A 13,879-nucleotide genomic window follows, 5' to 3' on the forward strand; every position below is an offset into this window, starting at 1 on the left:
CAGGCTTATCTTAGTTCTGACAAGATTTTTGAAGAAACTAAATATCAGTTGGGGGGGGGGCAAAATAGGGCCTAGAGAGGCAGTTGCCCCCTCTCCTACCCCATACACAATTACAACCGTGACAGACAAGCAGTATATCGGACATCCGCGATGTCCTTGTTGTCACTTTATTGAACAAATGGATCAAACAGTTCGTGGTAATGAACTGTAATTAAGGAGCGACCCGGTTACTCAATAGTAACCGTAACTCTAAAAAACAGAATTTTGATACCAATAGATATATCAAAAGAATAAGAGTTTAATGCTGATTTCAAACATATAATTTTTATTAAGTTTAGTTATACCCATTAAAGGTTACGAGCCTGAGAATATTTGCCTGATTTTCGAAAAAAGGGGGAAAATCCCATAAATTTCATAGAATCTTAATGAAAGTCATACCATCAGATTCAGTTTACAGAGAATCCCACTGTAGAGGTTTCAAGCTCTTATCTGCAAAAAATGTGGAATTGTGTACTTTTTGCCAGAAGAAAGATCACGAATGCGCGTTTATCTGTTTTTTTGTGTTTTTTTTTTTCCAGGGGTGATCATATTGACCAAGTAGGCCTAGAACATAGGGAGAGTGTTCATCCTAACAGAAATTAAAAGTTCTAGTGCCTTTTTTAAGTAACAAAAAATTGGCGGGCAAATAGGCCCCCTCCCGCGCCAATTTTTTTTTAAAATCTTCCAATCAAAATTCTGAGATCGCTATTTTATTCAGCAGAGTTGAAAGACCTAATAACTCTGTCTTTGGAGATAACATGACCCCCCACAGCCCCTGGGGATAGTTCTTTAAGTTATGAAATTTGTCCGTTGTTTATATATAGTATTTGTATAGCATTAGTATTTTGGGAAGTAGGCCTATGCATACATTTTTCGGATGGGGAGGGGATGACGATTTTTTTTGCTGGATGGACTTTGCACTGGGAGAATTTTCCATAGAGAGCGAGTTTTCCAAGGGGTAAAGTTTTCAGGGGGAACTGTATACTGAGGGAGTTTGCCAGAATTCCTGTACGAAATTTCTTTATATGTCTTGCTTTCTTTTTAGTAATTCAATTTTACACGTGGAGTTGTTAAGGGTAATTGTCCGGGGTAAATTTTCACTAGGATTGAATTGTCCAGAGGATATTTCCGTGGGGAGGAATTTTTCCGTGGAGGTGGAGCCATATTTCCTGGCGTTATTTAAAAAATGATCAGAAATTAATTTTTTTTAAAAAGTGTTTTCAACTGAAAGTAAGGAGCAATATTAAAACTTAAAACGATCAGAAATTATTATGTATACGAGGGGTGCCCCCCCCTCAACACCTCTCTTTATGCTAAAGCTTAAATTTTGTCCTAATTCTTTAAAAACGGCTCCTGAAACACAACAGTCGTTTAATTAGAACAATAAGTAATGGTTTTTTAATGCCGAAAAACAGCGTGAAGAGCGAGGTGTTGAGGAGAGGGCAACCCCCTCGTATACGTAATAATTCCTGTTCGTTTTAAGTTTTCATGTTGCTCCTTACTTTAGGTTGAAAATACTTGTTTTTTTATTCAATTACACAAAAATGCTATCAAATTAAAGAACAATATTTGCCTAATTAACAGCGTAAAAGCATAAAAAGAGTGCCCCCCCTTCTGCGGTTAGACCTGCTCATATCTTGGTGTTTTAAATCCGATGGGCAATAACACTTTCCATCTGGAGAAAGAACCCGACAATGATATCTTAGAAAACGTTCCTGGTTCATTGTACAAATCAAACTGTTTTAAAACGTTTTCTGAAAAGACAAACATAAAAACTCACCTCCTGGCAAACGCAAAAGGCTTGATGGCATGCGTTCATTTAACTTGTGTGGGATAACTAGTTTTTTTTCTACGGATTTAAAATTCTTCGCGGCAATGTTTGTTCGCGGTTACGATATCGGTTTACATGTAACATGCATGACTAAACATACGCAAATACTAAATATACGCTACGTCGCTACACAGTGGCAATTCTGGTCTCCCTTGCGCCCGGGGTAAAATCTTGATTAGCGCCCCCTTGTCCCCACAAATTTTGAGGCCTAATTTTAATAAAATTTTCATTTATTAATTAAATTATTTTCAATTAATTTTTTAATTTATTTTCTAAATTATTTAATTGTTATTATTTAATGTTTTTAATTTATTTTATTTATTAATTAATAATTTCATTTATTAACTGCGTCCTCTGCTTTATTATAGTAATAAAAAAAATCAAAATGACTATAACCGTTATATTGTTTATTTTAAATTTTGCGCCCCTAAAATTTCTGCACCCGGGGCAAGTGCCGCCTCTGTCCTCCCCCTAAAACTGCATCTGTGGCTACAGACAGATTTCTACATCACCGATAAAATAGAGATACTTATACAAAAGGGTGAACAAAACAACGGGAACACTTTTCTGCCTAATCCGGGAAATGTAGAGTGGAGTAGTTGGGGGGGGGGGGCTTAAAGTGGCGCGCCACTCTAAGTGAACCTAGATCAACCCAACTTTTTGGATATCTGTCTCACTATGACTCTGTTTGTGTGTCGTGTCTGTGCGTGTATCGTCTCTATGTGTGTGTCGTCACATAGACGACACCGAGACGTCACTTTTTTTTGCAATGTGTAGGAACCAGTGGGGGATCCCCACTCGTTTGGAAAGGTGCCAAGGAAAGGCAAGCAAATAGCATGTAGTTTCAAAACGTGTTTTATCACGTGTAGAGGTCCCATAGTATGAAATTTCTGTATTTTGCAAGTAAACGGCGAATTCAACAATGAATTTTTTACTTGCTTAGAATTTTGTCGTAATATCTTGAGTGAAATGTCTTTTTCTGTATCCAAGAGGTGAAAATCCATAAAGATTGTGTTGCTTACTTCTCTTTTTTTTATAATTTTTTGAATTAAATTTCTACATCGTTTATCTAAGTCGTGAAATCAATAAAGCATTGTGTACCAATGGGGTAACTTCAAGCAATGATTTGTTAATTATTTAGAATTTTGTCATAATTTCTTGAATGAAATGACTTTTTTTTTGTTTATCCAAGAGGCGAATTCAAGAAAGAATTTTTTACTTACTTACACTTTTTGATAATTTCTTAAATGAAGTTTCTGCATTGTGTATCCAAGAGGTGACTTCAGGAAAGAGTTTGTTACTTGCTTACAATTTTTTCATAATTTATTGAATGAAATTTCCGTATTGTGTATCCAAGAGTTGACTTTAAGAAAGAAATTGTTACTTACTGAGAATTTTTTCATAATTTCTTGAATTAAATTTCTACATCGTGTATCTATGTCGTGAAAACAATAATGAGTTTGTTACTTACTTGGAATTTTGTCATAATTTCTTGAACGAAATGTCTTTTTGTTTATCCAGCAGGTGAATTCAAGAAAGAATTTGCTACTTACTTACAATTTTTTCATAATTTCCTTAATGAAATTTCTGCATTGTGTATCCACGAGGTGACTTCAGGAAAGAGTTTGTTACTTGCTTACAATTTTTTCATAATTTCTTAAATGAAATTTCTGCATTATGTATCCATGAGGTAACTTCAAGAATGTGTTTGTTACTTACTTAGAATTTTGTCATAATTTCTTGAATGAAATGTCTTTTTTATTGATCCAGGAGGTTAATTCGAGAAAGAATTTGCTACTTACTTACAATTTTTGAGCCACTCTAAGTGAACCTAGAATTTTGTCATAATTTCTTGAATGAAATTTCTTTTTGTTTATTCAACAAGTGAATTCAAGAAAGAAATCCATGAGGTAACTTCAAGAAAGAGTTTGTTACTTACTTAGAATTTTGTCATAATTTCTTGAACGAAATCTCTCTTTGTTTATCCAGCTGGTGAATTCAAGAAAGAATTTGCTATTTACTTACAATTTTTGATAATTTCTTAAACCTCGTCTAAATGAACCTTAAAAAATGAAATAAAGCTATATCGAATGTGCATGTTGATATAAAATATATCCCTAAAATAACTTATGGAGTTACCATACGAAGGTCAAAACTATGGCTCGTGAGGGAATCGAACCCTCGACCTTCACGTTATTAGCATGACGCTCTAACCAACTGAGCTAACAAGCCATTAATAATATTATCACTCTAACACTTAGATTTTTGTTAAAAGAATTTGCTACTTACTTACAATTTTTTCATAATTTCTTGAATGAAATTTCCGTATTGCATATCCAAGAGTTGACTTCAAGAATGAAATTGTTACTTACTGAGAATTTTTTAATAATTTCTTGAATTAAATTTCTACATCATTTAGCTAAGTGAAAATTGTTTGTGATAAAGAGAAAAAAAAAGTTACTTACTTGCGATTTTTTCATAATTTCTTTAATGAAGTATCTGTACTGTTTATCCAAGAGGTGAAATCAATAAAGAGTTTGCTTCTTACTTACAAATATTTTCATAATTTCTTGAATGAAATTTCCGTATTGTGTATCCACGAGATGACTTCAATACAGAAATTGTTACTTGCTGAGAATTTTTTCATAATTTCTTGAATTTAATTTTTACATCGTGTATCGAAGTATGAAATTGTGTATCCAAGAGTTGACTTCAAGAAAGAAATTGTTACTTAATGAGAATTTTTTTAATAATTTCTTGAATTAAATTTCTATATCATGTAGCTAAGTGAAAATTGTTTGTGATAAAGAGAAAAAAAAGTTACTTACTTGCGATTTTTTCATAATTTCTTGAATGAAGTATCTGTATTGTATATCCAAGAGGTAAAATCAATAAAGAGTTTGTTACTTACTTACAAATATTTTCATAATTTCTTGAATGAAATTTCAGTATTGCGTATCCAAGAGTTGACTTCAAGAAAGAAATTGTTACTTACTGAGAATTTTTTAATAATTTCTTGAATTAAATTTCTACATCATTTAGCTAAGTGAAAATTATTTGTGATAAAGAGATAAAAAGTTCTATTTCAACTCATTCACACGGGTTTTTTTCCACATTTGAACCAGAGAATGGACCTAAGTTTCACATTTGAACGAGAGAATTGTATTTTTCATAATATGTAACTTTGACAAGCTAATCCAAGAGGTGAAATCAATAAAGACTTTGTTACTTACTTACAAATATTTTCATAATTTCTTGAATGAAATTTCCTTATTTCCTATCCAATAGTTGACTTCAAGAAAGAAATTGTTACTTACTGAGAATTTTTTAATAATTTCTTGAATTAAATTTATACATCATTTAGCTAAGTTAAAATTGTTTGTGAAAAAGAGAAAAAAAGTTACTTACTTGCGATTTTTTCATAATTTCTTGAATTAAATTTCTACATCGTATATCTAAGTCATGTAAACAATAAAGAGTTTGCTACTTACTTAGAATTTTGTCATAATTTCTTGAACGAACTGTATTTTTGCTAATCGAACATGTGAATTCAAGAAAGAATTTGCTACTTAGTTACAATTTTTTCATAATTTCTTGAATGAAATTGTGTATCCAAGAGTTGACTTCAAGAAAGAAATTGTTACTTGCTTACAATAGAACTATTATAAATAAAATTAAGGGTTTACTCTTAAATATTTTTTTTTTTTATTTTTTTTAAAATATTTTTTTTTTTTTTTGATAAAAAAAAAAAAAAAAAAAAAAATTTTTAAAAAAAAATATTAATTATATTTAACAATTAAAAAAACAACAACGATGGTCCCAGGATATAGGATAGTTTTTAACATGTAGTATGGATTTATCCCGATCAGGTATGTTCTTAGGTATCCACTAAGCGAAGAACCTAACCTCGTCTTCAGGACGGTGATAGCCCCCTTCAATTTTAGGACACTTAAACTCTTCTAGATTGAAAAGTGGAATCCTAGGGTCACACTTTTGAATTAAAACTTTATCTGTAGGTACATTGCCCTTTACGTAGAGCGCTTCAACTCCGAAAAAGCTGCAAATTTCACTGACTTCCTCCTGGACATTTCTCAGTTCCTGACCAGTATTATTAAGTGGTGTAATCACTCTATCATAGAATCCCAGTCTGTTTATATAACGTAATGTAGTACTCCACAAGCTTGTATCATACTCAAAGAGATTATAGTTCACTAACCAATGATAACAGTCGATTTCTTCGAGATCCATAGACAATAATAAAAAAGCACATTCGAATATAACACCGCAAGATGATTTTTTCAAACTGATAAATTCGGTGTCAAACAGTCCTATCATCTTGGAGGATATTAATGTAGTTGTTAAGCAGAGAAATACTTCATCAAACTTTTATACCGTCGCTCAAGGTTGAATGGAGTTATTACTATTGAGATGAGTCTTAAAACCATCTGAATTCATTGTGGGGAGGAGTCATAAAACCCTTGGAAGTCATTGCGAGGGGAGTTATTGAACTCTCGGTAACTGATAAATTCTGTGTCATACTGTCCTATCATCTTGGAAGCTATTAATGTAGTTGTTAAGTAGAAAAATACTTCATCCTCCTAGAATTATTTAAACTGTACGCACTTAGGTTAAAAATGAAGATATTTATGCAGAGTTTCAACTAGCTATGGTGTCTGAAAACCCAAACAGCTAATTAAATATCCTAATTCATGTTTTCAGGAACTTAGGGTTAAATAGTAAACGAAAATATAAAAAAAAACTATTAAACGTGTATAAATTTTTAAAAAATTTAATGAAACTTAAAAAAAAAAACACCATTTAAGAAACATTAAAAAAAAAAAAAAAAAAAAAAAAAAAAATCTCTTTGTGCCCGTACGATATTTTTTTTTTTTTTAGTCTTTTATAAAAGAAAAAAAGGGGGAAAACGAAAAACCAGGTTTTTTATTTGGGTTTTTTAAAATAATAAAGAGTCTCACATCTCTACCATTATACAGAAGGGTATGTTTGTCCTTTTTCTGTGTTTTTAGAAGTGCCCTTAACTGTTTTCTTGTTTCACTCGAATCTTTGTAAATGTGTAAAGTTATATTTTCACCGTGTATTTTGGTATCTTGCATAGATGTTGTATCTTTCAATCTATGTATTTTTTAATTGGGAGATTAATTTAATTAATCCAATTCATCCTTAAGACAGAAAAAAGAAGAAAAATTTAGTAAGGAAATAATAACCCCTCTTTTACAGATAAATTGTCCCTCTAAAGTTGATTCTGATGTTTGTAGCGCTCTATGTTTTAGTGCATTAGAAATATTCAAAAAAATTTTCCACTGAAAGTAAGGAGAAACACTAAAACTTAAAATGAACCAAAATTATTACGTATATGAGGGGGGGTTCCCTCCTCCTCAACACCTCGCCTTTCACGCTAAGTTCAAATTTTGTTCCAATTCTTTAAAAATGACCCCTGAATCAAAAAGCTCGCTTAATTAGAATAAATATCTCTTTTGAAAGCAATAAACAAACTTTAGCCTAAAGAGTGAGGTATTGACGAAGGGGCGAACCCCCTCATATAGGTATTTTTTTCAAAAATAGGGGGCAATTGCTCCTTATATCTCAATTGTCACCACTACTATCCTAATCTCCTGCTTAAGATATTTTCGATTATCTATCATGTAATTTTTTAAAAGTTATAATGCCACTTTAAGGGATTTTTTCATTATTAGGGGGGCAAGTCATCATAATATAAAAGGTGCCCCAGCTACTAACCTAAGAGCCTCCAGAAGCTGTCAACGAAACTTGACCTTTGTAAAAATAAAAAGTCTAAAAGACACACAAAAGTATTTTTTCAATAATAGGTGGCAATTGCTCCTTATATCTCTAGTGTCCCAAATAATATCATAAGATCATGATGGTGATATTTTCTATTATTGACCATTTTATTTTTTAAAAGTAAAAATCCAAAACTAAGGTATTTTTTCAAAAATAGTGGGCAATTGCTCCTTATATCTCAATTTTCACCACTACTATCCTAAGCTCCTGCTGGAGATACCTTCTAATATTTAATTTTTTATTTTATAAATGTGTAAATGCAACAAAAAGGTATTTTTAAAAAATAGGGTGCACTTGCTCCTTATATCTCAAGTGTCACCACTACTATCCTAAGCTCCTGCTGAAGCTAGCTTCGAATATTGAACTTTGTATTTTTTAAAAGTATAAATGCCACAAAAAGGTATTTTTTCAAAAATAGGGGGCAATTGCTCCTTATATCTCAATTGTCACCACTCTCCACTTGAGACATTGCACCAAAAGTGCCGTTTTGAAGTTGCTGATGGTTGAATTTATAGGAAGAACGTAGATATGAGTAATATCTTTTATACGAGCTACTAAAAATCTGTATAGATATCTGCGATAGCAATACGCCTAAAAATAATACGTCCGATACCGATACACTGTGCAGCCCTTTCCCCAGGGGACTTGGAGGGTCATAATATCACCAACACCAAATATATTTGACTATCAATTCCTCTCGGCAATAAAAAATTTTCCAATCACTAATTACTCCTTTTGTGCAAATGCTAAAAAGACTTGTATCATGAACTAAAAATCTACGTCAGAAAAATTCCTTTTATTCAAATCCTAATCACCTATCAAGTTATCATAAAACCCGAAACAAGACACGCTGGTTTTATAATACAGTTTTAATTAATTACGTAAATTTCTTGACAAAGAAAGAAATCGCTTGAGTCCTCTCGCAATACCAAACCAAACCAGATTATACCCACTTAAACAGATCAAAAAATGGCGGTCACACTAGTATGAAAGTTGAATATATACAAAAATAATTGCATAACAATGAAACAAGACGTGCTGGTTTGGGTTTATCACCAAAAAGACATTGAACTTTGAAATTGCGTCATTCCCCTGGCAAAGAGTGTAATGCTCCTGTAGAATAGGACTACTAGAAGAACCTGTTTGGCTATATGTCTGGGCAAATCGCTACGAGCTAGTCTACTAATACCATATATTAGAAACCAGGGGTAGGCCCATTAGCTAACCCACAACCGGCGTCTCTGCCTCACAATTAAAAGAAACGCCATGGCTAGAGCTCAACTCAGGGGTAACTTACCAGCTTCATAAAAGGTACAGGAGTGACCCTCTCCCCCAAACCCCCGTACCTCCTCCCCGCCTTCGTATTACATTGTTCAAATAGAATCTTTAATTCGGCCAAATAACTATATATTTATAAAGAATTAACTTAAAAGGAAGAAAGGTTTGATTGTCCACAATATCATTTTAGTGCAGCAAAATTAAATCGATTTTCACAAATATACTGGTATTAGAATATTATTTGTTTTCCAGGAAGTTTGAGCAGCTCTTTTTTATTATTCTCAATGTTATAATAAACAAACTGCTCAAGACAAAATTTGCTTTCAGAAGACTGCAAAGGGCAGTTCAACCTCTTAGGGGAGAGACTTTTGGGTTTCATTTCTTCAGTCACATTAATTTCTATTCACTCTGATCTTTACTTCTCAATTCTCATACGAGTTAATTTCAGATGGTTTATATATATAATTTATATTTCAATTAAGGAATTAAAATAAAGGGGAAGTTATGAGGGAAGGCGATCTCCTCGCAGTGCCCCTCCTTCTGCCAATCTTATTCAGCAATTGATTGGTGAGAGGTATCACAGGATTACTGTGGATGTGTGCAAGTTGATTTGGCTCCACTCCCCATTCGAGAAATACACGACCCCTGGAGTACTTCGTCATTAGCTTTGCTGAGCTAATCCCAATGAAAAGCTTTCTTCTTATCTGGTTAAGAAGGGAAAACCCGGATCGGGCTGACTTTCTTTTCTAACTTTACCAAAAAAAATTATTTTCTTTTTATCCAATAACCCATACTTTTAGATTCTCTAAAGGCAAGCATGTACAGAATCCCTACCTTTACAGAGGTTGGTTTGCACCTGGAAACCCCAAAGGAATCACTAGAAAACAAGCTCTGATTTTCCACAAAGTTTGTGGAAAGCTCTTACTTTCCACAAAATTTCACTGGTGGACAAGAATTTAGGGATTATTTTCTCACAGATAATGGATCAGGCAAGAACTCTCAAAAATAAAATTTGGACATTAACTCTGGCTTCCCTGCGCTATTCTTGGCTGGGATCTGATAACGCCTTCTGGAAGATATGATGATGACAAGAATATAGGGTTTCAATTTTCCCTCTCCAGAGAGGTAAGATCAAGCATGGATTTTCAAAAAATCAAACCTAGGAAACTTACTCTTGCTTCCTCGCAATTTTGGTAAACATTTGACAACACTTTCTGGCAGATGTTATGACAAAAAGAATTTAGAGCCCCCTTTTCTTCTCCCTACAGAGGTTGCTCGAATAGATCCTTTAAAGACGCAATGGAAAAATTAGCTTTCACTCTTGTCCAATTTTTCTTTTTTATGTTAATAGTCTGTTCTAGTAAATATTGTGATTTTAAAATTGTTGTGTCCTCTTGTTCTTTCTCCTTTTTCATTCTTCATACAGGTAGGACGAGTTATAGGCCTAAAAAAGGCACATTTAAGACACCCCATGTTTTTTCAAGCCAATTTGATTGAGATCCTACAGCCCATTCTGGTAGATGCAAGCAAACTGAGAAGAATCCAGGTACCTCCTTTCCCTTCTAAAGCTGGACTGGGCTTGGGCCCCAGACGGAATCAACCAGAATACTTACGCTTACTTTACAACAAGTGTGGTTGAGATCTGACAATCCTTTCAATGATATTATGGAAAAGTTAGGGAATCTCAAGAACTAAAATTAGCAATCACTTTATCTTGATTCAAAATCTTCGACCAACCCTTTCAATGGGGTCGACAATTTGCCACCGCGGAAATCCCCCTCCCCTCATGGAAAATACCCGCATATGCAAATTTGAGCAGTCACAGAGAAAGTACTAAATAGGTACCTCAAAATGTCGATCAGACGTCCTGAGGGGTAACAAAAGTACCAGATATCAAAAACGGTTGTATGACAGGGGCTGGTTGGTCTTGCATCATTTTTGACTCTAAAAGAGGATTGGAACTCCAATTTTCGATCAAATCGGCATCCTTCGAAGTTTCTACGACCGCAAGAGGGAGGTTGGTGATTAGTGGGCAGCCCCCTCCTATGCGGAATATATCCTGAGCGTTTCGGGGTTTGATGTTATTCTTTACTTTCATAATAACGGCGTAGACCAGAAATATTTACGGAAATCAAGTGGGATAATATATCAATTTCTACCTCCACCTCCCCTTTCTTAGAACTAATTCTGTATTTATCTGAAGGCTCAATGAGAGTTAGGATTTTCGAATTAAAATGCACCCTTTGTGGCATCTGCTCCTCACCCTAACTACAAAACTATCAGAGAACCCTACTATAGTTTTACATATCTAACTTATAATTTTGTATTTTGGGCCAAAAAGACCACAGATGTGTGTTGTTTTTTTTTTCTCAGGGATGATCGTATCGAACCAATGGTCCTAGAAGATCGGGAGAGGGCTCATTCAAACAGGAATTAAAATTAAGCCATATTGCCATATTAAGTAACCAAACAGATTGGAGGGGAACTAGAACCTTTCCCACATCCCTTTTTTCCCAAAGATATCCGAATGAAATTTTTAGATAACAATTTAGTCCTTCCTACAAAGGTCCAAAACTTGAGCCATCTGGTCATTTCGTTACCTCATAGGACATCTCATCGTCATTTCGAGGTATCCATTTTGTACTTTCTCTGTGGCTACTCGATTTTGCATATGGGATAACTTGGGGGGAGGAAGGTGTTTGTCCAGGGGAATTTTATGCTGGGAGTTTTCCGAGGGGAAACGCTTAGTGCGCCTTTTCATACCCAAATCCCCACTGATTGATGAGTCGGTCCAAGACAAAAGGGCGCCGGTAGTACACTAGCTCAAATTTCTAACCCAATTCAATTTTTTTTTGTTCTTTTTCTTATTTGTTTAACACCCTCCTGAGGTGGCATGTTCTTCCTACTATACAGTTACTATCAAGCCCCACAGGTTTAGTTGAGATCTGAAAATCCATTCTAGTAAACACAAAACAATGAAAAACTTAAGCAGCCCCCTGTTCTTTTCCCCAAATGAGTCAAACTGAATACAGACCCATGAAAGGCATAGCCCCCCACCTCCCTACATTCATCCTCCATAGAGGCCGAGTTGGATTTTGCTCCCCAAAAAGGCATAACTAGGACACTGCTTCCAAAGCGTAGTCTTGTAGATATCCTGACAACAAGGATCCAGACACACACACTCCTCCTCTGCAGAAGTAGGATTGAGGCCATACACCCAACAGGCATTATTCAGACATTTGCTCTTACTTCCCATCAGATTTGCTTGAAATGTGACAAACAATTCTGGTAAATAAGTAAATTACAATATTCCAGAAAAGCTTCCTCCGAAATTTATGACTTGGTTTATAACTGGACTTTTTTCACTCTTTGAGATTGACTTTTCCAGAATATTCCTGAAAATGTAGAAGACATACATAATTTCAATCTCAGTTTTCCAAAGAAATAAAATCCGTTTCTTTTTACACTATTGCGAAATACGTTTAATTGACAACATTAAACTTAATAAGTTCTATATACTTAGAATCAGTACAAAATCCAATTCTTTCAATGTATAAATTGTTATCAAGATTCAATTTTATAGTTTTGGTTACTATTGGGCCATTTTGCTCCATACTTACAGTTTGTTACCACAAACTGTTTCACAATTTTCATTTATTTTAAAGAATAACATTATTACTGTGTTCAGTCTAAGATAATGACCAAGTTATCAGCATGCTATCTTTCTTAACCAGTCTTATTGGGACACTACCTATTACCAATACTCTTGGGAAATTTATCAAAGGCTTGCTGCAATTGTAAGTGATCCCAGTTTTTGAGGGAGGTTGATAAATAGTTCAATGAAATACACTTCAGGGCAATTAAAAATTAGATGGCATTAATATTGGTATGTTACTTGTAAAATTTCAAATATTTTTAGTACTGTATTGTGTTTTAGAATTGAAATTCTTGTAGGCTCTAATTCAAACTGTATTTAACTAAGATAAAAATCATATTTTTACAGGATGGTAGCTCAAAAATGACCATAAAGATTGTTTAATGGGACCAGTTATATTATCATTGTCACCCCTGAAGGTTGCATTTTGTATCTTCTTGCAATACTGGCCACAGACCTTGAGTGGGAAGGGAATTGTGATTTTGTATGTATTTTTGTGTTTATTATCACCTCTTTGTTGTATGAATTAGTATTTACCTATCTAACATTTTGAAACTTCTGAGATAATTGTCAAAAACCATTCGCTAAGCTGTTCCCAAAGAAAGGGTCAGCAGCAGGGCTTTTACTGTCCCCAAACCTTTGGGGATATCAACAAAATTTACATTTTCCCTAAAAGAAAAACGAATGCACAAGATTCCTAAAATTTCTTGAGAAATCCAATATCTTTGCTCCCTAAAACATCTTTGAGATTGTGAACTTCAGCTTTTTGTAAAAAAAAAGAAGTCATTTTCAAATACAGCTATAGCTTAAACTTGAGCACAGCAATTCAAATGCAGTAATGCTGCTTAATTCAGAGGCTTCAAAACTTTATTTTACCACAGCTCCTTTATAAGTATTTATTAATATGGCACCTCTCTTCATTTTATATAATAATAGAAACACACAAATTCTTAGTACTGAGAATTTTTCGAAACAAACTCTTACAAACAAATAAAATTTTTATTATTGTCCCTTAATGAGATGGATGTGCTTGTCTATTAGTGCAGTGTATCAAATCTTTGTTTATAAAAAAAAAAAAAAAAAAAAAAAAAAAAAAACATCAGCCTATGTCATTTTTTCAAATAGTAATATATTAAACTTGTGTGCAGCAATTTAAATGCAGTAATATTGCTTAATTACGATGTTTTAAACAGCTTGTTTTGTAGAAAATAGCTCCTTTTCTAGAACCAAACAAACACAATATCTTGATTTGTTTT

At 33.6% G+C, this 13,879-nt stretch overlaps 1 protein-coding gene and 1 non-coding gene across 2 annotated transcripts in view; both read right to left on the reverse strand.

Moving 5' to 3' along the window:
• The window catches only part of LOC148954627 (uncharacterized), a 95,495-nt gene that overhangs the window by 46,331 nt on the left and 35,285 nt on the right, over nucleotides 1-13,879 (reverse strand). The gene's annotated exons all lie outside the window — the stretch shown is intronic.
• TRNAI-AAU (transfer RNA isoleucine (anticodon AAU)) lies at nucleotides 4,029-4,102 on the reverse strand. Its single transcript has one exon. It is a non-coding gene; the product is annotated as a tRNA-Ile (tRNA).

Source organism: Artemia sp. Qi Xiang Cuo, chromosome 3 (assembly GCF_049724085.1).
Source record: "Artemia sp. Qi Xiang Cuo chromosome 3, ASM4972408v1, whole genome shotgun sequence".
In the NCBI taxonomy this organism is placed as follows: Eukaryota; Metazoa; Arthropoda; class Branchiopoda; order Anostraca; family Artemiidae; genus Artemia; species Artemia sp. Qi Xiang Cuo.